General features: G+C 30.1%; 1 protein-coding gene across 1 annotated transcript in view; it reads right to left on the reverse strand.

The window, feature by feature from the left end:
- The window catches only part of LOC146993388 (homeotic protein ultrabithorax-like), a 180,440-nt gene that overhangs the window by 122,541 nt on the left and 36,507 nt on the right, over positions 1-21,392 (reverse strand). Inside the window, exon 5 of the mRNA XM_035349894.2 lies at positions 15,171-15,268. The gene's annotated coding sequence lies outside the window, so the exon portion shown is untranslated. The remainder of the gene's footprint in view (positions 1-15,170; positions 15,269-21,392) is intronic.

The raw sequence follows: 21,392 nt of genomic DNA on the forward strand, positions 1-21,392 counted from the left end.
GTGCATTCATTTTAAGCTATGAAAGAGATAGTTTTCAAAAGGTGATTGCAATTTTACCTAATAGTAGCTATTTTGTTGGGGAGAAAATTCGTTTTAAGAATAAAAACGTTTTAAACCAAATGGATTTTGTCTCATTTGCAATTATTATTATAACCCTTTAACCTCAATACCTCAGACAAACTGTTGAAGTTTCGATAATTATTCCAACATTTCTGAAGGGATTATACTTTCCTCGATAAAAAAGTTTTGAAAGAATCACAAACGATATACTGCATCAAAATTCGATAATTTCTGACGAATTTATGTAATCGTATCTCAAAGAACAGATGTTATTCTTTTGTGATGAAGATGATTTTGTGATGATAATTCGATACTTAATTAAATGTCAAATATAATGCAATGCACGTGCTAAACTGACATTTTTTAAATAGCAAATATTATACAGCTATAACATTTCTTATTAAGCGATTCACTGTACAACTGTATTCTTCTAAAACATTGCTAATGCGCATTAATTCACTGTAACACATCTTAACAGCATGTTCAGAATGTATAGATATACTTTGTATTTTGCCTAATGTACATTAACTTAAAACAAATTACCTTGATGTTTATCATAATTATTAACTATAATGCCCTTTATTAAGACTGTCACCATTGAAAGTGTAAGAAATTGCAAAATAAAAGTATTGTTAAAAACTGAGCTTTTTTCTTTACTTTTTGAAGTTTAAGTTGATTTTCACATACTTATGTCGAAAAAACGTTCATTCGAGAATACATATTATCCTCTGAGACAGGTTTTTAAAGTTTTTAAATTATTTTAAATGGCGTTTGGAATTTCAGTTGATTTTTACATATTTATATCCAAAAAACACTCATTCGAGAATACATATTATCCTTTGAAACAGGTTTTTAAAGTTTTTAAATTGTTTTAAATTTTTCCTCTCTCTCTCTCTCTCTATATATATATATATATATAACATTTTTTTTTCTTGTTATTAAATCATTAATGTGTTTGCGGCCCATCGAAGCAATACATATGGTTTTACTTTGATTCAGTGGGACTTTGGAGTACTTGAGTATTTATCAAAGATGGAAATATTCATTATCCTATGCAAAATGCAAACTGCGTTTTAAATTACAAAGAATTACGTATTTCAAAACCCAGTTAGCACTTTCCTATTGCACGAATTTAACATATGAATGAAAAATAGCAAGATAAGTCGAAGATGTTACCTACAGTTGCTTCCATGCTTTATTGTTAATTCCATTATTTTAACTTTCACTACCTAAAGCTCTTCCCTGATATTCTCCACAGATGCCTTGCTGACTCCTTTATAGTTAATACAACATGATCTATTCTTTAAAAGAACGGTTGTCAACCTGTGGTAGGTGTATAAGGTATTTATCCCGCCTTCCTAGCGTGCCTTCGTGGTGTAGTGGTTCTGCACCCTGGGCCGGTATTCCAGAGGTCCGTATTTCGATTCCCGGCGAAGGCGTTTGCTAATTTTTCATCTTACCTGCTTCCAAAAAATACCTAATGTGTCTACAGTGGCGCCCGAACTAAAAGGGTGTTGGATGATGATTCTCCTCACCCAGGATTTGGCGATTGGGTCCCCTAAAAACCTCAGTCGCCCTTTAAAAGGGGGAGTATATAAGGTATTTCTCTCGCCTTCCTAGCGTGCCTTCGTGGTGTAGTGGTTCTTCTGCACGCTGGGCCGGTATTCCAGTGGTTCGTAGTTCGATTCCCGACGAAGGCGTTTGCTAATTTTTCCTCTTGCCTGCTTCCCTCCCCCCCAAAGAAAACTAATGTCTCCACAGGCGTACCCCTCGGGATACGTGAGAAAATTATTAGTTATGGAGGGAAGTAACAAGACGTTGCATAAATGTTCGTAAAAATAAAAATTCTCAAAAAATTTAAATTTGGCATTGATTAGGGGGGGGGGAACACAATTTGACTAATTCCGATGCGAATGTTAGTATCTGAAATGCATTTAAAAGCAATGTAATAAGTTGAGCTAGTACTGTCCACAATAGTCATATTACTCGATTCCGTATGCATCATATCCTTCTTTTTTTATGTCCCACTGTATCGTATATGGTGACTGTATTTTCTGCATTCAGTGAATAATCAAATCAATTATACATCTGTCTTTCTTTAAATTGTGATACGCAAAACAGATTGAGTGTCAAATTTTGTTTTAAATTCGTATTTATTTCAGAGTGGCAAACTGCAAAGAATTGTTTATATACAAATGGATGAATTATTAAGAAGTAGATGTTTGCACAGAAACTACTTTTTTCAAATAGGTTCGATTTGGTATCTGCGCCAAGCAAGTTTTAGGATACCACCCATTGCAAAGGAGCTTGAAAATTCACGATGATGAATGGCTTTCAGCATTTAGTGAACAATGAAGTCTGTTATGCAGTTTTGTTTCTTTAAACTGTGATATGCAAACAAGTTTGAGTGTGGAGCTTTGTTTTAAATTCATGTTCTTTTGAAGTTGCGAACTGTAATGTGTTGTTTATATAAAAAAGGGATAAATAATTAAGAAGAGTATCTTTGTACACGGACAAAAATAGTATAGATTTGGCGTCTGCGCCACACAAGTTTGGAGACAACACCCGAATTAAATGAGATTTGCTAATTCACAATGATGAATGGCTTCAATGACGTGCATAACTATCCAATATTTTTTCAAACTGAAATAAACTGAGCTTAGAATTGCCGAACATTTCCATAACTGCTTTCAAAGTGACTAAGAAAAAGGGGGTTCTAGGCTCAATATGCTAAAAAAGTGGAAACCATGCATTGAAAAAAATATAAGACCGAAATATTCGAGATACTTTACTAATTCTCGTCACAAAAATTAGCTTCAGTTTACACACGAAATCAAAGAGAGCACAGGAACTCACTTAAAAGGCCTGCAAGGGGGTTGTTTAAACTTTACTTGCCCAAACGAAGTGAGAAGGACAACTGGAATTCAAATCCTATCAATGGAAATTCCTTTAAAACAGCCTAAAAACTAACATTCTCTGAAAAAGAAAAAAATATGCTTTTCTGACTGTATTCATTGCTGTTTATTAATCTTATAGCATACAAATAAAAAAATGTGAGATATATTATTAGAATACCGAAAGCGTATCAGTGTAAGGAGGTTAGGGTACTTAATAATTACAATCTGTTTCATTAAAAGCGAAAGAAAAAAGGTTGGGAACCACTACTTTATAACCTTACTTTCATTCACTGTAGCATGATCTTATAAGCGATCCTAACACATAATCCAGCATCCGTACTCTTAGCTTGATTTTATCACCCTTTTTATAATGTTTATATTTCATTGCATTATCATTCATGAAATTGAATAATTTACATCTAACTAAATTGCACAATATAACGCCTTATACATAATTACGGTTATTTACTTGTATTCAGTAAATTAGAAAATGAGACATACTCAACGATTTAACAATATGCGCTTTTAACCCACGGTGATAATAGTTTTGAAAGGTATAAAAGACGTCAATAAAATAAATACTGTTTATATATGTAATTAAATTTCTTCTTAGTGGAAACGTAAATAAAAGTCTGTCTAGAAGCTACTCACTACCTTAAGGGGAGGTTCGTGCCGTTTGCGTATGTGCAAACTCAGATTTGTGAATAATTTCTCTTACTACATCTTTCTACCAGATTTACACGCTGCTCAAATTAAAGCTAAAATATCTTTGCTATCTTATTGAATGTTTTACAAGTTTTAATACTAAGCTGAAATCAGTATATAAGACAATACGCTTACGTCAGCACACGTCACGTTGCTTTCTAATCCTCAGCTCGGAGTATAAGAAATGCTCTTCTCATATCTATCATAAATCTGCGTAGGATTTATGCCGAGGGATTATCTTTCAAGATGGCTTGTCTTGTCGCAACCCTATCCAAATTGGCGGTGCCAACGAGCCTGACAGTTACGCTAGTTTTCCTCTTGGAGGTCAGAAGCGCAATTTAATTTATTGAAACTCCAATTTATTACATCGTACATTAGCAACACTTTTTTTATTGGATAATTCCTCCCATTAAAAAGAATGTTATGTTCCAAAAATTAAAAAATAAATAAATTAATTAATTAAAGAAAACACTTTTAATGTTTATTTGCTGTTATTAAATCGGACACTTTTTTGCAACAAATTTTTTCCTAATTAACTAGAAGTCAATGAATGAATAAGATTTGATACTGAATAAAACTGCTGTTTAAAAATGAATAACTGCTCTTTATAATGAGCCTCTTGAACGATTTAGAATTCTTTCCTAATAAACGTTTCGTCTTCTCGCGTTCTACGCTTAGTACTTAGCACAGAGTAATATTCGGCTCTCATTAAATAAATATAAGTGACTTATTTTACATTAAAGAAAATATATGGAATTGCGACAGTTTGTAGACTCTATACATTCACATTACTGTAGGGTGTATATGTCATTGACACTATGCCAATTTCCAGAATCCTTTTTTGGATAGAAACATGTTTAAAGTTTCGAGGAGGGTAGAAATGCAAACACTGGTGAAAATCCCGTTGTGACTTTTACCTAATAGTTCTTACATATTCATTTCATAGAGTATGCATGTTTCTCTGTTGGTGTATGTTAAATTATTGAGAAGCAATTTAAAAATGCATTTGTATGAAAACTGTAAAAAATCTAGATTCATGGTTTTGCCACGTGCTGATGATGTCTTTTAGAGTCCTGGATGAAAATTTTAAAACACATATACTTTGGGCTTCTAGATATTCAGTTAGTTAGTTAGTTTGCTTCTAGGTATTCAGTTTACCTAACACACAACTTTAGAAGTTATAAGAAAATACTAGATCCCTCAGTGATGAAGTAATGCAGTAACTGTTGCCTTTAGAAATTAAAATATTGAAAAAATTAAAAAAAACACCTTAACACAAATATGGATGAAGGATGAATTTTGATATGCCTTTATATATATCTGATTGTCCTTAATGTATATTTCCTTTGCCTATGTCTATGCAATTTGACATCTTTTTACCTTTTTGGCCATTGCTTGCCATTTTGCCCATTGGCATGATTTTATGCCACACTGAGCAGACTAGAATATGGATTAATTCACGAAATTACAACTGATCATTACTGCGTTATTTAATAAACAAAATATTACTTCAGAAAATTTTATTAATAAAGCGTATACATATATTAGCTAAAACAAGAATCAGAAATGTGGCTGAATGGTTTATTTTAATGATCCTTGCAGCTACTCCCTGATGACAAACAAAATCAAGTCAAAATTTATCCTTAAAATGTCTCTTAATTTTAATTATTAATAGTCAATTAATTTTTTGTTTTAAAGCAAAAAATGAATTTTTTTACTGTTTTATATTTATTGCAGCAATAGTAGGTGCGTTTATAATGGGGTTCATTCAAAACAGTGCAAACAATCACTGCATAAAGCTGATAAAAGTGACAATTTTTGTAAAAAATTTAAACCAAAAGTAATTTGTAGTAAAATCAAAAAGAAAATTATAACTGTGAACAATTTGAAAAAGCATACTCGCATACAGCAAAACACATAAAAAACGAAAAACTATCAAAAACAAACAAAAACGAAACTTATTAGGCCCACCAGCGGCCGAGCGGTAAAGTCGCTGAACACTGGTAGTTCGAACCAGTGTTCGAATCCGTCGAACTGGCTGGCTGTATGAACCTTTTCGTCGTTTTCCCCATGTGTAACGGGCCATTTTACCTTAGGAAGTCTTCCACGAAAGCATCCCTCCCCTTAGGCAGATAGCCCTCAAGTGCAATAACATAAAAAATACACCACACCAAAAACACCAAAACTGATCAAAACAATAAACAAACTGATAACAACCACTTTATAAATTCGAGAAATATGAGCGTGGAATAATAGGTTAAAAGTTCTGAAGATGCAAGCTATATTTGACAGTCAAATACAGCATGAAAATACCGAAATTCAAAGCAAATACTGACGATATTAAAACACATTATTCGTACTGAGTATGATTTGCATATTAATTAGTCAAGGAAAACTTTGAATTTTAAATACATGTTAATCAATTTTATTACTTAATAGTAAACAGAAAAAAGGAAAATATGTAAAACCAATTTAAATATGTGCCTGTTTGGGAAACGCGTCAAGTGGCTACTTAAATCTAGATGCATATTAAAATTTGTAAATTAATTATTCTGTTTCTAATATAACATACCATAAAAATTAAATAAATAATACAAAGAGTACAGTTTAAAGAAAGTCGGGTGAGAAAATTACCTTATAATAGCTTCTTCAAGTGTGAGAAAAAAATTATAAAATGCTTCGTGTTCATAAAAACCAATATATTAAATACGATCGAAAACAGAATAAACAGAGGAAACGGAAATAAATGTAAGAAGTTAAATTAAAAATATTTCATGTATGAGGGATTCGACAAGATTTGAAATAAACCCCTTAGTTAATAAAAAATTAGTGAGAAATTATTAAACAAATAATTCGAAATTATTAAGTAATTGTAAAACTTTAAAAAAATATTTAATTCCTGTGTGATTAAGAATCCAGCCTGCACCTCCTAACAGCTTTCATGCAAATCAGCAGCAACTCTTTGTTTGCTCTGTTTAATTCCATCCCCCCCCCCGCTTTGTGTATCTGGATATGTTTTTTGAAATTGCTCTAGGTTATAATTCTATTTTTAATTTTCCTACAAAACTGTTTCATTTTAAGAGAAAAACTTTCACTTTCATCAATTTTATGCTGCAATTATTTGCATCATTTTGAATGAATTTCCTTTTGTTTCTACTTTGATGTGTCTGAATATAATTTTTGAATTTGCTTTTTATTTTTGTTTTAATCTGAAATTATACCACTAATTGCAGCAGCTTCAGCGGATGATTTAGCTACCGGCTTATTAGAACTCAGTGTATGTGTATTGGTAGTGTATTAGAACTCAGCATACACATAGAAAAATAAAACACGAAAGCCAAATTATAAAACATAACTCTTTTAATGCATATGGAACTTCTGTAAAGCAATTCATTTATGCTTAAATTTGCTTATATAAGCGTAAAGGGAGTGTTTAACAATGTGAATTTCCCTCTCCTAGAGCCAATTTTAATTATTCATTTAAATACGAAAATATAAGAATAATAACAGTAATATGTAACGATATGTAATAATAACAGTAATTATAACAATATGTAACGAATAAAAGTGAAACTTACAAATGAAAAGGAAAATGTATGAAAAAAATGTGAGTGTGAAATAGGAACTAATAACCACACAGCAGTAAAACAAAATATTTCATAAATTTTCTTCATTTTAAAATCCAGTGGTGTTTGTGTGAAAAGTAAGAATAAAAATAAGCATAATCAATGGACTACGAAAGTTTAAACATATATCTTCTCAGGGATACATATACAAGCCCATTAATCGTGTTTTTGACTTCGTCAGTCCACTCCAGAAAAAAATTTATTATGCTTTGTGTATAACATTAACATAATTTTCATATTCTGCTGCTAAAATTTCCGCATTTATGAAGTTAAATTCAGAATGAATTGAGAAATTAATTTAAGAAATCATAATTTTTAGAACTGGTAAATAAAATTAATAATAAAATTAATTTCGCTATTTTTTTGCAGTCAAAATTGGTCAAAAACATGTTCCGTTGTCGAATTAGATTTCCTAGGGACTCTAGAATTTAAAATTCATAAAGTCTTTAATGATCTCAATTCCAATCCATCTTTACCTTCAGCTTTTCAAGAAATCATTCCCTAGATGTTTTCACTTTTTTCAGCAGATGGAGCCAGAAGCTTTGTTCCTTTTCTTAGCTGGAATTTCTCAAATTTCCTGTGTATTGTTATCGTGTGAGCACATGCTTCTCCTTCATAATTTTCACTACTGCAGCTGAAGAAGGAGGTTCTAACAAGATTTCGAAACTAGTCCTGCAAATTTATGCAATATTCACGTCGATTCCTTTTGCTTTAGAATCTAAAAAAAAAATTATCTTCTAAAGTTTTAAAGAGCACGATAGGTTTTTTTTTAATTGGTTTCTTCATTCACTTATTACCCTATCTGAACCTGAAAAATATATAGGTAGTGCGGATTATTTGTTTATACATTCAGTTTCATTTAAGTAAAGCGTTCAGTCTCCTTTAAATAATACGTTCCTAGTCTGCTTAATATGTTAAAACGTTTCTCAAATGGAGCTAGAAGCTTTCCAAACTCCAAGAACATCCGTCGAAAATCCATCCAGATAAAAAAGGTATATAATTATTATTTGCATTATTTTCAAGGACTCAAAGAGAAGTTTGTAAAACAGCTCCTACTAGCAAATCTCCTTTTAAAAACATTCAAACAAGCTGACAAGCTTATAATGTTAGTTTACTTATTGCAAGATCAGGGAAGCTACTTACTATTGCCGAGGAACTGATACTACTAGTCATAAATGAGATAATTCCAATTGCACTGCATAAGTCATCAACCGAGACAGTAGGAACAACCCATTTGAATAACAACAGAATCCAGAGTAAAATCAATGAGATGGTTGAAAACAATGATAATTCTTTATGTAATTTTTTTAATATCTCATTGTTCAATACAACTTGATGAATCAATTTTGTCCAACCTTACTTCCTGCTTACACCCATTATATGCATACATGCATTTTATGAGGTACTCAACAAATTTGCCCAGAGTTATTATTTGCCCGATCTGTAGAACTTCATACTAAAGGAGAATCACTAAATTGTATTCTGAGAGATGTTTTATAAACCAAGAGATGTCTTCTTACTGATGGTGATCCAGCGATAACTGGATGCTACTATGGTTTTATAGCATTTAAAGGACAGGAACTAAATACAGGTTCATTAACTTTGTTATTCACTGGCAGCAACTAGTAGCGAAAAATCTGGGTGAATGCAACTTCATCGGCACACAGATTAATGAATAAAGTCTGAGATAATTCTTTGAGCAGCAAATTGTTTGGACAAATTTGTACTAAAGAAAATGTAGATGTCAATAGTGTACTTCTTCGTTGGCTATCGTGGGAAATCTTCCGAGCCCCCCCTTTTTTTTAAATCTTTTTAACTCAGTGCTAGAGTTTTTGGAAGACGAAGATGCTACTTTAGGAGCAAGTTTTATTAAATTCAAAAACAAACGTAACTTATTTAATAGATTTGTTTAGTAATTTTTATCTCAGCCTCAAAGTGATGCCCTAAATCTAACAAAAATCAAAAATATAATTTCAGCGTTAGTGGCAAAGCTTCAAATGAATAAAAGAGACTTGGAACGGGAAGAATGTAGCCACTTTCCATGTCAACTGTAGAAAAAAATTACGAACATGTACCTAAATATTTCTAATATTTGGAAGCTCTAAAATAGTTGTGTCTGACAGGCTCTGGACACATTTCCTGCGTAATTTAAGAAGCTTCTCTTAGCACAGAAGGAGAACTTATTGAATCAAGAGCAAATGAAACGCTGGAATTTAAATTTAGATCTCGATTGTAACAGTTTCGGCTGTAAAAGCAGATAATTTATCCTGATTTAGGAAATACTGTACAGAAACATCTCATAGCATTCTCTTCATCTAATTTAGTGGAACACTGGTTTAGTGAAGTGACAATTACAATAACTAAATAATAAATAGTAATAACAATAATAATAATAATCAGCTGCAGATAATTAATCTCAGAGGTATAAAAACAAAGAAGTGGAATAATGCCAATTTGTAGAATCTCATTAGGCTCATCCTTTTCATTAAACTTATTTTGTTACAAATTAGTTCTTATATATATTCCATTATATAGCAAAAGATGATTGTATATTTATATCTCTAATTTCATTAATATACAAATAACCCATTATCACAATTAATGACTTATATTTAACAAAATTTTGTAAAAAATGTGGATGTGGGTTTTCAGAAGAGCGTTGAAAACCTCTCTAAAAGTGGGCGGTAAGCTAGAAACGTTTGAGAAATACTGACTTAGACTCATTTAAGCCTTTTTATTTCATTTCCACTATATTTATAATAGATCTATGTTTTTGAACCATAGATTTAATTCTTTTACATTAATTCTTTTACTTCTCATATTTAGCGTAACCTTATATTAATTTGCGTTACAACATATCGAAACAATAAATGGAAATGCACTTTTCCCCTTTGAATCCTCTTTCACTTATATTGATGTTGAATGGAATATAAACAAATTACTCATTTTCCTAAGTTATAAACTTAGCTCTCTTCATAGTCTATCCAAGTTTCATAGAGTTTTTTTTCTTCCAATCTATAACTTGTTCTCCAGTCTATAACTTGTTCTATATCCAGACATTTTGCTTAAATTACATTAAAAAATAATGTGCCTCAATTTGGCCAATCCATCTAGTTATTTGATACCTTAAAGATAATAACATTTACATTTAGCAATTTCCCTTGCTTTTTCATGCAATCTTATTCCACTGAACAGAACTTTTCCGTGCTTTTAACACGTAGAAACAGATAAATACAAATGAACCAGATTCTAATAATTCAGTTTTCCTACTCAATTCTTGGAAATTTTATTAAGATTTAAAATACATATTTTCTTAGTTCATCTTTGTTTCTTGACGAATTAGTCTTTTGATGTTTACTTATTCTAAATTTATTAGTTAATTGCTTTAGTTTTCATTACGTCCACTCTTCCATGGTTTTTAACTTGCTTTTAAAGAATAGTCTCTTTTTTTTCTTTGATTTGTGAAAAATGATATGCAGTTGCCAGCTACGCTGAATTTCCTGTTACGAAAAATTAACAAATTGTTTTCGACTTTATCAGTAAAACAACAACCCTTTTCATTCTTGTTTTTCTACTATGTACTCTTATTGCTCCTCATACCTAATATTTATGATGAGTGATCCGTAATATTCCATAATATTTATAACGGTGATAATGATCTATAATATTTATTGAATACTTTCTAATGAATGGATCAGGGACATTATTCAAAGAAGTCATCTAAACTCCACTATACTTTTAAAACCTAAGACAGTCTATAAAATTTTATTATTAAAAAATTTGCCTATCAAACAATGCTTGATTTTGAAACTTGTTGTACCTAATCATTTTCTGATTTTTGAAAAGAATACTGATCCAGTGAAAACTTTTTTTTTTGGGGGGGGGGGTTGTTTCCATCTAGAAAGCTATGACATTATTCAAAACTAAATACATTAAGATTCCTATATTAAGAGATTAAAACGAGGTTAATTGCTTCTAATATATATATATATTATTTATTTACTTGAAGTCATTTATTTACTTATTTACTTGAAATTAAGTAAATAAATCATCTGGCTATATCTCCTTCATGTCTTAAAAACTACTAATATATGAATTTAAAGTGCTTCGTCTGAAAACGAATCCGTGTTATGCTATCTCAAAAATACTGCAAGGCGATTAGCAGAATATAAACAAAAATATCAACTCTATAAACATTTCTTTGGTGAAATGCGTACTGACTTTCACCACCGAGATTTTCATTTCGCTCTGCTTGCACTTGTCATTCAGCTCTCTATGTGCTCCATTGCCTTGAGATATGGTCAGTTGTATCAAACTGTGGTGCTTATCGTAGCCATAAGGATGATGGGAAAAGAAGAATATATGTCCCAAAACTTCAAGGAAATCATCAAGTATCTACAGCTTTTATTTCTGTTTAATTAGCCAGATATGATTTTTAACCTATCTGGATCCCAATAGCAAAATATGGAAATCAAAAATTTAAATGAGTAAAATGAAATGTGGCTTCACAACTGCAACACAAGCTAATTTAGTAGAGAGGAAAAAGTGTTTTCGAATTAGGTCAAGGTCACCCATAGATGAATCGAAAGTGTGTTGTACGGAATAGTGAAGTGTGCGGCAAGAAACGTACGTGAATTAAAATATAATCGAGTGAATCATCAGATTTGTTCTTGTCGTCAAAAATAAAAATTGTCCCGTGAACTCATTATATTTGGTGTTCAAAATTAGTATTATTTCAAGAGAGTGAAAAATATTTAGGATGATGATGATTCCTCCTATGATTTATTACAGTTCGACAAGTGTAATAATGCAGTATTTCATTTTAAATAATTTTGAATATCTAAGTGAGTAATTTTAATGTTGCTTCATGAGTTGCTTGAAAAACTTTTAGTGTTATTTTTTATATGTTTAAGTTAAGAAATTTATTGATTCTTTGACAAAACTGTAAGTGCAAATAAGGTTAAAAACCTTAAAAATGTCGAAACAAATTCAAAATTATTTCTATAGACAAGGATAAATTTATCTGTTTGGTATTTGATCCATCAAAAGTTTCTGGCGAAAGACAAGTTAACTATATTTCCAAATTTTTGAAAAGGAGAGGCCTTGTCATTTTATATCTTAGAATGTGTTGAAACTGAAGACTGGAATATATTAACAGAAAAATTTTTAACTTACTTTTCTAGTTCGGAACATATTACATCTGATAACTTTGTTTTGGTAACTAAAACAAATTTAAAGCTATTGATAAGTATTTCCGCCAAAAAATCAAAATTAGCTTCTGTATTATATTTAAGTGGTAAAATTCTTATTAAGTCTACACACAAGCTTTGCCAGAGCAATATCATATGGTACTGTCAGTTCCAAAAATAAACTCGCTTTCAAATTTGATTTCCCTAGCACGAAAGTTATTTCCAGTTTCAAGTTCACCTCAATAACCAGGAAGTACCAGTAATGTGCCCAGATTTACTGTTCTTAAGCAGAACTCTAGTCTATTTAATTATCCAAAGTATATAATATTTGAAGACCATTCTACCCTAGGTCTTATTTGTCTAAAAATACGGTCTGGAAATTTTCAGCCACCACCAGAGATATTTAAATTCACACTATCCGGCATTAAATTATAATTCACTTCCATCCTATTAAAATCAACTTCATTTAAAAATGACAGCATTTTAAGTTAAATGTTAAGGTACGGAATAATAATTCTCCTATTATTATAGATACAGGTAGTCAGGTTAAGATAATTTCCGAGAATACTTTCTGAGAATTATATTGATAATTTTGAAACTTTAAGAAAATTATTATCTTTATATGAAGGTCTTCCTGTTTCCTAAATTAATTAAAATGTCATGCAAAATTGGAAGATTAAGTAAAGATGTGACATTTCATATTGTAAATTAAGATAACTTAAAATAAGGTATTTATTATTGTCTTCATCTTGTGTTTCTTAACTTAAATTTCAACTGAACTATGCTGACTAAGAGACATATCAGTTTAAGAGGATTATAAGTAAAGGATGAAATTAATAAGCTGTTTAAGAGTAATTTCTTATATTTAAGTGAAAATACTGAAAATAAAAAGGACTGTGTTAATAACGTGAAAAGAATGAGTGTGAAACTTCCTGTGTAAAGGGCCATTTGGGAGAATTATTTAATAATTATAGTCATATATTTGCAAAAAGTAAATATGATATGGGTTATAGCAATATTGAACCACCAAAAGTAATATTAACTTAAAAGCTCCCTGTAGCTTATGGACCATATGTGTAATAATGAACTTATAAAACAAACAGAAGAATTATTACATGCAGGTATCATAAAACCATCATTTAGCTATTGTAAATTTAGCTAAGAGATGAAAATGCAAAAACTATATTATGTATGGATTATAGGAAATTTAACCAAATAACGAAACCAGATTCCGATTGCATGAACGCAAAAATTTTCTCTACATCTGATTATTGCCATATAATGTTAAATAAAAAACATTTATAATTTATAATAAATTTTGCATTTATAATAAATTTTGGTGTTTACGAATTCAACAGATTACTTTTTGGTTGTAAAAATTTCACAGTTGTTTTTCAAAGAGACAAATTTGAAATAAATATCAAATTAATTTAGCTTTAAGTTGTTTTAATAACATCATACTATTCTCCCAAAATAATGCAAAACATTTAGAACATCTTCATATAATATTCAATTATATGAAAAAGAAAATATAAAATTAAAACATTCAAAGTGTCACTTAATAAGTAATGTGAATATTGAAATTATTAAAAAATTAACCCCCTAAAATGTTAAATAATTACAAAGATTCTTAAGATGGATTAATATGTATCATAAATTTATTCAAAGTTATATAAAAATTTCAGCCTTTCTAGCAAAATTCCTGAAAAAAGATACTCTAATGGTCAACTAAACTAATAAATGGACAAATGAACGTCAAACAGCCTTTCAAAGTTTGAAAGATGCTTTAATTAATACTATCTAATTCAAAATATCTCTGTCTTGTATTTTTAGAAACCCACAAATAAGCTGTTGGTGCAGTTTTAAAACAAGAGAACCCAGATAGTAATTTACAACCTATAACTTTCCATATTCGAAAACTGGATGTTATGAAAAACATCATGCAATTACCAAATTGGAAATTTTAGCAGTTATAGGCGCTATAGATAAATTTGATCACTATTTGCATGGAAGTGATTTTACTGTGCATACTGATCATGCAACTTTAGTTTGGCTTTAGAGTATAAAACATCCTATAGTAGATTATTTCGATAGTCTTTAAAATTACCTAAGTATGATTTTGATATAAAATCTAAAAAAAGCTTCTATTAATGTTCAAGCTGATATGAGCCAGGAATCTTATTTGTCAACATTTGTGTATACAACCTAATTTATTACTATTGAAAGAAATTGAAGATCATTAAAATCTGGATAATGCTTGTAACCGTAAGTTTAAGAAAATTAATAATATGTTACCTATAAAGAAGCAAGGCATGCATAAGGTTGTAATGCCAATATCTGTTTGCACTAAATCACTTAAAAAAGTTCATATAGAATTTGGTCTCACTGGTATATCCTCGATGCTAAATATATTATCTTCTCAATATTAAAGATCAGGCAGTGCACAAGATACTAGAAGTTATTGTAAACATTGTGAAGAATGTTCAGTTTCATCAGAAAAATAAGAAAACAAATTTGGTTTAATGCAAGCCACTACCATGCATAAATGTACATCTTTTGAATTGTCATCTATTGATAGTGTTGGTGGTTTAAATTACTATACTTCTACTAAAAGGTATCTTCACATTATTATGGATCATGCTACTCGTTATATATGAACATTTGTTTCTAAAAATATTACTACTGATACTTACATAAATTGCTTAAGGTAAAATTTTCAAATTCAGGTCCCAAAGAAAATTTTAAGTGATTGAAATGCTGTCTTTACCTCTTCATGCTAGTAGACCACAAGCTAATGGCAAAGTAGAAAAAGTCAATCAAACTACTATAACTATATTAAAATGTAAATTAAATTCTTATCAAGGTAAAATCGCAAGACAAAATTGTTGCCTCAGGTTACTGAAGAATATAACAATACACCACATTCTACAACAAAATTCCCACCATCTTATTTAATGTTTGGAAAATAACCACATAATTCATGCCTTGAAAATAAAGATCTATAGCCACCAATTGAAGAAGATACAAAAATGGCTCATAGAAGCTCTGATGATTACCATAATGTAAAAATATACAAAAATATGATACCCATTTTAAAGCAAGTAATTTTAAACCTGGTGATTTATTAACATATGAGAAACTTCAATATCAAAATACCAGAAAACTTTCTCCTCTTTTGAAACGAAAAATTTTGAAACGACATTTTGATGTAACTTTTGAAATAGATAAACCAAATTTTCTTATTATAAAGAATTCAGAAATTTTCCATTCTGCTAAGCTGCGACCTTTTAACCCAGGAAACGAATTTAAATTAACTTTTAGAAATAATAAAATACCTTCTGCTATTAAAAATTAATTACTTTTTGTTTTCCAAATTATTCACTAAGATTATTTTAAACCTTTTTAAAAAGTAATTTGTAATCCGGGTATGACTTTTAACACGATGAAGACTCTAAATTTAATTGTGGCAAATTACTCCCGAGTTTTATTTTCTTCCAATCTGGCTCCTTTCCTATCTTACCCTTTCCTTCTTTCCATAGTTTTATCTTTCAAAATTGTTTATGTATGTCCCCAAACCGCGTTTTGCAATCTGGCCATAATATCGGATTCTTAATACACGAAGCTATATTTTTGCTGTACTCCAACACGAGAATTATACTATGTGTATTACTCCTTGCATCCTCTTGTTAAGAAGGATACGAGTAGTGATAACACACACCTGTTGTTCCCCTAGGTATGCTCCTAACAGAATTTAGTCCCCCCAGGAGGGTTAACTATGAACTGGCTTCATTGTAGGGCTGTGTAGAACTTGAATTTTCTGTATGTATGTTTTTATTTTAATTATGCAACAATGAAGAACTTAAGACAATAAATGATAATTAATAACCTCATCTATTCATACCATACTAAAAGCCAGTCATCTTGGATAAGAAAGGGAGGTTTTTATATGCTATTTTATTTAAACAACCCACAGCAATCAGCAAGTAGTTACACAGATTCCCTTGTGAGGACCTGCCCATTTTATCAAAGTTTATTTTGCACCGCACTATATTCTGTTACTTTTCTATTCTTAATATTTTTTAAAATCCATTTTATATTCCTTACAATAAGGTAATGTGGATTGCCTTATGATGAGTAATTCAAGCCTTAATAGAAATTCATGAATATGTAAAAGAAATACTTTGGTTTCATTTTTAACTAAAAAGGACCAAGCCCTTTCTTTCGTCCTTCTGAGAAGTGAGATATGTCACTTGATCTTTGCTTGAAGTGACAAACTTAATGAGTTAAAACACTTTTGTTTGTTCATTGAAGGGGCGATTTTTCCCATCCTATGCAGGATGAAATTAGTGCATTGCAAACTGTGATTAAGCACTTCCTGATTATATTTGTTTTTGTTTTATGTCACTGGCTGAAATCAGATTATACATTTATAATTTATATTTCAATTTCAAAAAAGAGTTTTAGAAAAACATTTTTAACATACGTTTACATGATTATTTACTATATCTGGCTATATAGATGGAATATAGATTAGTAATCAAAGTTTTGAAAGTACACATTATCAGTTACCAATTTAGATTTTCTAGTGGAGAAACGATAATTCGTTGCTGTTTGGATATTTAAATTTTCTTCTTGAATTTACCGGAATAAATTAATAGCAGTATACATATTATGTAAATATGCATAATTTATCTGTCATTTTATATAGAGTATGATTAAGGTTGAAAAAATTATTTTCCAATTTTCATCAGAAAATTTATGATTTGTTAAATTGCTTAACAACAAAAAATAAAGATCTTCTCAAAGCAAGTGCAGATCTTTTAAGTTAATACATTAATTTTGTGGCCATTAGAAATATTTATAAGGCACATTAATCATTCATATAATGTGATAAACAGTAATTCTAATTTTCTTCTTCATTAGGGATGTTTAAAAAGATTGCATTTGCATCCTTTAATATTCTGCACTTTTCCCCTTTACAAATTGAAACTTATGTACACAATGAAACGAATGCTGACGATTTGTGTTTGATTTTCATTTTTGAACTATTAACAAAATATTATCAATTTTTATCATCTAGTTCTTCATTACTTAAGCAGATCTTAGTTTGAAATTATGATCTTAATAATCAAATAAAATCAAATATGATCTTAATATAAAATTAAAATGTATTTTTAGTCACGGAAATTTGGAAGAAATAGTATTGGATATTTATGGGAATTGTTCATATTATAGTAACTTTTCAATGGCTTTATTTGTCCACGCTACACCTAACCTAAGTTCTGATACTTCACGATATAGCACGAGATACAGCACAGCTAAAAGATAAGAAGTAGACATACATATAGTTATGTGTCTGCGTCAATGTTCATACAGTTACTACTCATCGACTAATGTGTATATAGCTCTTCTGAAAATTAATTGCTAAATTTTCTACAGTTATGTATGAACACAGGAATAATAGCTATTTACTTGGTTAAGTACTTGGTCATATGCGTCGTAAATATCAGGGACATTTTAAGAAAGTGGATTTAGCATTTAGAATCTTTTGGGCACTTTACAAGATGTTCATGAAAAGAATCGATTATGCGGAAGAAAGCAACGACAAAATGCACACGATGAGAAAAACCGATTTTATCTGTTTTTTCGTCAGTAAAGAATTAAAAAGTACTTGGGGTTACAGAAAATAGATTAAATTGAATATAATGAAGCAGCAGATCTTTCTTAAAAGGAAAGCAATAGTTTTATATCTAATGTTAATGAAAGGCGAAACGTCGAATTTACGCTTATCTTTCACATAATAATAATTAAAAAATATTTAGATACCAAAATATAGTACATAAAATATGTTGCACTAATTTTAAGAGAAAATAAATAAATACAATAAAAAAGTAGTTTGAAAATTCTATGTTTGCCCTTTCAAACACACAAAGAATTTTTAAAATCAGGACATGTCTTTATTCTAAATTGTGCTAGTATTTGGAGAGACACAAGACTGTAAAATAAAGATAGAAATAAAGTTGTTATAAATAGATAAGTGTTTTATAATTAGTGATTCTGTTTACCCATATCTTTGAAGATTAATTAGATGTACATGAGAGAGATTCATTGACTGAACTCGTTTTCAATGTCATACATATTTGGTGCTATAGTATACACAAATGTTGCACATGCAAAGAAAGGATCAAAACTTACATGAATAAATTGTATTTCAGTTTTTGTTCTCCTTTTTGAATCTTAAAAGAGTGTTTAAAATTTTGCATAAGACTAGTTTCAATTTATTGCATTTTAAGTGTCAAGCATATTTTTTATCAGATGGAGTGCTGCAAGCCAATAGCCTCAAAGTCTCAAAGGAAACTTTTGTCAGCAACAGTAGAGCAAGTCTGAAAGCTAGCATTTTGCCAATAAACGAGCAATTATTATGTGGAACAGATTAATCCGTGAGGAACATGAAAGTACAGTAACATCATCTCCTACCAACAAGAGCCAGAAACAAGAAAAACAAAGGAAATAATACGTTAATAGAGGGAAAGGAAGACCTACAATGTAAGTATAACACAGAGTACTTTTATGGATGCCTGTAGATTTCCTATATGCTAAGAAACTGGTTTCAACTTGTAAATAAACATTTTCTGCACCACCTTTTCTTTACATTCAAAGATTTTATTTTCTGTCTTCTGTCTGGTTATCCCCATTTGACGCTACGTTTGTTTAATATCGTATTTTGTATTCACCTATAAATCTTTTATCCATCATTTCAAGGAAAGCTGATTACTTATAAGTTGCCTTTCCTATTTCTGATAAATACGTATGTTTTGGGTTTTTAAAAAATGCACTGCATAAGTTTCTTTGAAGTTGATGAGCATTAAATATTTCTTTAGAAAAATCAGTCGTGCATAAAAATTCCACATGTGCCTACTTACACAGATGACAGAAAATAAACCAGAAAGAAAACAACTGATAAAGAACAAAAAAAAAAAAAAAAAAAAAAAAAAAAAAAAAAGTAAAGGGGACACTCAAAATTATCATTCCTTGAGGTATCTTCTGATAATTAAAACCCTATTTTCAATTATTTTAATCATCATATTTGTTAAAAATCACACTTATGAATTAACTGATTGAATGTTGTGTTATACATTTTTTAATTCGTGTGATAATAAAGTGAAATGTTTAATAGCAAGTAGTAAATTTTGCATGTTTGCACACCTTTTTCAGTACAAATTAAAAAAAATTCAGAACATAATTTTTGCATGAAATAAGAGTGAAGTTAATTGCTGTTTGTATTTGGCGGGAAGGTATAAACACTAAATACATAGAAGTGAATTTTAAACATCCTATGAACACATTTTAAAATGTGCTATATCTTTCAAAACGATACTGAGGCTTTGGAAGCACTTCTAAAATTCCTTTACCCAAAGTACACGAATTCATTCAAATAATATTAAGCTGAAAGTTACCGAAAGCGAACTACATTTAGTTCTTTTGTCAAGCAATCAAGAATACGCATATAGTACTTTTTTAATTTATTTAATTATTATAATCTTAATCATCGAAAAAAAGTAGCTGAGAAATTAACAAAATTTATACCATAAGCTCTAAAGTGCCACGATTTTCTGAATGCAGTTTACAAGCTCCCCATAAAAACTGGTTTTACAGATTTTTGATTTGTAAAAGAAAATGTAAACTTGTAAGCCTTCTGGATAATGACAAAATGTAAGCGTTGTAAAAACAGGGAATAGATATTTTTGCAAGTAATTCACAAATTACAGGAAGCCTAGAAGGGAGCAACAGTTATCAAGTACTCACAATTTTGTATGCATTTAACCACCTCCACCAGCTTGGTGGCATTGTGGCTTTGTGTATTAGGTCAAAAATTCAAGCTAGAGTTTTATTCTCTTACACTGAATGCTATTCTCTTCCGCTGCAGTTATTCTCTTGCACTGCATTTACTCATTGCACAATTCTTATTCTCTTACACTACACTTACTCATTACAAAGAGATTGAAGAAATTACGGAAATTATTCATTCTGACGTTCTTTGGCTTCTTGTTAGACCGTTCTTGTTACGCTTTTTCGTTATGAAATGGACAGAAATACAATGGTTCTTTAAATCCATTTAGGTAGGTAAGACTAGGCATGTAGACTATAGCCAGCTATATTTATTTTGTTCACCGTTTATTCACTTATGATTTCATTACAGAAATGTCAGTAAATATTAATATTTAAAGCAAATTTTTGGGATGAGACATGAGGATTTTTTGAAATGTGTGTTTATGCAAACCTAATGTAAGAATGTGTTGTTACATTTAAAAATGATGAGCTGTTCAGTTTATTTAATCATTTATTTCAACCTTTAGAGAAATACTAACTTAAATCATATGTACTTACTCTCGGTCATTAATTCTATAGAAGAGTTGTGAACAGAAAACAAAAGTATAGTTTTCTAAAAGATCTAACAGAACAAACGGGAAATAGTTAAGAAATCTCCTGTGTCCCTCCCGCCATTGTTTGCAATGACTTTGCAAAAGCAAGCAATTCTGATAATAAAAGCTAGTCTGCTGCATTTTCTCACAGAAAATAAATTATTATATTCAATAAGTGTTTCAAAATTTTATAGATGAAAGTAATCTCAGGCAAATTTATATTTTATACGGATTCGGGAAGCTGTTTTCAATAATAAGGATTTGATACTGAAAGTACACGCTAATACATCAAGAAATGTTGTTTCTTGCAGACCATAGCAAATCAAGGAAAAATTTTGTACAACTATATGTGTCATGAATTCTTAAATACTGCTCAGGTTAATTACATTAAAGTAAATTTAAAATGATGTATTTAAGAAACTTTAGAAAAAATGTATTGTAAAGCGTAACAGAACACATGATAGTAATAAGTAATATACATATAACTCTTTG

The sequence above is a fragment of the Stegodyphus dumicola genome, chromosome X1, assembly GCF_044657685.1.
Source record: "Stegodyphus dumicola isolate Sdum_Otavi_A_Nest chromosome X1, ASM4465768v1".
NCBI lineage: Eukaryota > Metazoa > Arthropoda > Arachnida > Araneae > Eresidae > Stegodyphus > Stegodyphus dumicola.